General features: G+C 36.9%; 1 protein-coding gene across 4 annotated transcripts in view; it reads left to right on the forward strand.

Moving 5' to 3' along the window:
- The window catches only part of LOC116849878 (teneurin-a), a 585,779-nt gene that overhangs the window by 265,379 nt on the left and 317,193 nt on the right, over nt 1-3,207 (forward strand). The gene's annotated exons all lie outside the window — the stretch shown is intronic.

Here is a 3,207-nt window from a genome sequence, read left to right on the forward strand (position 1 = left end):
CTCTCTCTCTCTCTCTCTCTCTCTCTCTCTCTCTCTCTCTCTCTCTCTCTCTCTCTCTGTCTCTCTCCCTGTCTCTTCGTCTCTCTTTCTTTCTTTCTTCCTTTCTTGCTTACTTATTAATTTAATCAAGTCTTCCCGCGGTTTTTCTGAGATCACGGTATATATTTTGTTCTTTTCATCTTCTGCATTTTTCTGTGAATGCGCACGTGAGCCACTTGGATATTTCTGCATTCTGACCGATTCAGCAGTGTGAAAGAATCACTACTACGTCGGCCGCCCTTTCGTCACGCTCTGCTTGCTATAAAACCCTTTGCGATTGTGACCCATGCTAATTCTATTCATGTCAAGGGTATCTTACAGAGTCATTGTTGATGGCGTGAATATCGAAAGTCGTTCGCAGCTCGTGGGAAGTATCAAACGCCGTCAGAACAGAGGAAACCGGGGCAAGATGCTATACTTTTTAGAATTTCAAAGTTACAATATAATTGTTACGATTTATTCTATAAACATGATAGAGATAAGCTTTTTTTATGTTTTACTGTTAGCAACGATCTCGTAAACCTTATATTTTGTTCCGTAATAACTGAAATATAAATGTATTGCACTAAGCTAGTCATCTTGTCTTGATATTATGTGTAGATCAAATTGACTATGTAGATCAAGTCAATTGACTAGCAGGATAAGATAGCTAAATATAAAATATATACTACCTTGCATGTTGAAAAATATTTTATTATTTACTATTGGAACTATTTTGTAAGGTTTATTATTGCTGTCCTGCTTCGGGACAATAATGTAAAGGCATGTAGCCAAAGTACAGTAATTTTTGTTTTCTTTTTTATACTAACGTAAGATCAATTGTAATATATAGATCCATATGCTCAACTTCAATCATCTTATAAATGAAAATTTCTTTTATTACCCCAAAATGGTGTATCATACAATTGCAGAAGACTTTACTCTAACTAATAATACGACAATTAAGTTTATTCACTGACAATAGAGAATATTAACACGAAATATCGAGATGTTTGAAAATATGCTCAGAAACTTTTAAATTTTTTCTATTTTTATCTGTTATATTATTCCAAGTTTAATAAAATTAAAGAAAAAGTACCTATGTAAGTACCTATAAAAGAAACCTATAAAAGAAACATTTTATTTCCACTGTTTCTCTCACGATAATTACATAAAGTAAGTGCATAGCCATCTTAATTCTTGAGCCAATTAGATCCGATCTCCCCTACTTTCATTTCGATTAGTTCTTCTGCCTTCTGGATAGCAGACTTTCTATCTCTACAGTGTTTCGTAATATGGGAAAAGCTAAGCTAATGTCTTACTGATTAACTCGTCTCCATCGATTTGATTTAAATCGCAAAAATGAATTCGCGCAGTCTCTTCTCTGGAAAATAAATGCTGCGCATTGCATTTAGAATGGCGAAATAATCAAGATAAATGAATTCCGGATGATCTTTTCACATGAATTTTAATAGCTTGGGAAATTCCGCGTCCCTCGTAATGTCAGCTGCCACTTTCAGTGACCTCCAACGAAAATGCGCGCCGTAGAACGATAAATTACGGAGCGACGAGAGATCATCCGACAGCGCAGGCTGTTCGATAACGAAAAATAACTTAATTTCAAAACAACGATGTTTCGAGGTCGTAGGGAAGCTGGCTGGTGTCTGGGCAAAAATTTGACGAAGCTTTTAGCTCGTAATTCTATTAGCCAATGCTTTGGAGTGCATTTTATACTGCTCTGTGTGTGGCCTTGTCATTTTCAACAGCCGCCGCTGCGGGCTTTAAGAGAACGAGAGAGAGAGAGGGAGGGAGAGAGAGAAAAAGACAGAGTGGGACAAGGGGGAAGACTTAGGGAGAGAGCACAAGACGTGCTCGTGGACGTGAACGAAAGGAACAAGATAGACCACTCTCTCTCGCGCGCCGCCACTTTTTAACTCTTGCCGCTCATGCAAACTACGTTGGCGACGGTAGCCTCTTGGAACGTGTCACTTCTGACAGGGCACAAAAACACGAAATACACGTTCGAACTAACGAATCCATTGAGCTTCTCATACCCCATCGGCCTTTTTGCGTCGCTGTTTTTTCTGGGTTACTGTATTTGAGCAGACGCCTGGGCGTAGCGTCGTGTGGAATATAAATTGCACGAGGAAAAACCGTGGAACGTCGAAGCGACCCTCTTTCTCTCCCTCTCTCCCCCCTTCCTCTCTCTCTCTTTCAGTCTCACCCTCACTCTCTCTTTCGATAGATCGTTCGATGCTCTTTTCAAACGCCAGAGAACCTCGATAAAAAAGTAAAACCTCTGTAAATGTCGATGATCTCTGCACAAGACAGAAATTGTGAGACTACTTTTGCGATAATCTCCCACGATATCTCTCCCGATGCCAACACACACGTTCTCTCTCAATTTCCATTCAAATCGTCACATCTGACGAACTTTGTATAGAAAATTTGTTGGGCTCTAGCTGCAATCTAGCTCGATTCCTCAAAATAATTATGGCCTCTGGTTCTCGCATGGAAATTTCCCAAACATTTTCCAAAGATTACTGCATAGATTCCGATTAAATTCTCCAAATTTGTCCGAACCAGGTACACTTCGTATTGCGATACCAATTAGAAATCATATTTTTATTTCAATTATAGAAAATTTTCTGATATCTAATTGGGATCTATTCCAATTTTCCAAATAAATAAAGTTGCGATTGTAAGTGAAAAATCAGATTATACTTGTTCCGCTCAGCGTTTTACCATAATTTGTTCGGTTTCTATTTTATCTTTTTTCTCCTACTCACGATGCTGATTGATTATCTCATTGTTATGTCGCGACTTATTTCATTGCTTAGATAGTGCATTGACGACGCTGAGATTACGTATTTTAAGTTTAATTGTTTTATATATTATACGAGTTTATTATCAATTTGTCTCTGAAGATGAAGAATATTAAAATTATATATCGTACTAATTAATTAAATAATTAATTAATTCTAATAATAATACAATCTAATATATGTTGGGAAAGTATTGTGTTAGAACAGTCTACAGAACAAAAAGATAATTTTATCATTATCAATAATTAATAATTTTATATCTAGAAATTTTTAATATTTTTTATAACAAAAATGTATGTATATGTAGAGAGAGAGCGAGAGAGAGAGAGAGAGAGAGAGAGAGAGAGAGAGAGAGAGAGAGAGA

Source organism: Odontomachus brunneus, unplaced genomic scaffold, assembly GCF_010583005.1.
Source record: "Odontomachus brunneus isolate Ranch 3 - 2012 unplaced genomic scaffold, Obru_v1 Obru_scaffold_127, whole genome shotgun sequence".
NCBI lineage: Eukaryota > Metazoa > Arthropoda > Insecta > Hymenoptera > Formicidae > Odontomachus > Odontomachus brunneus.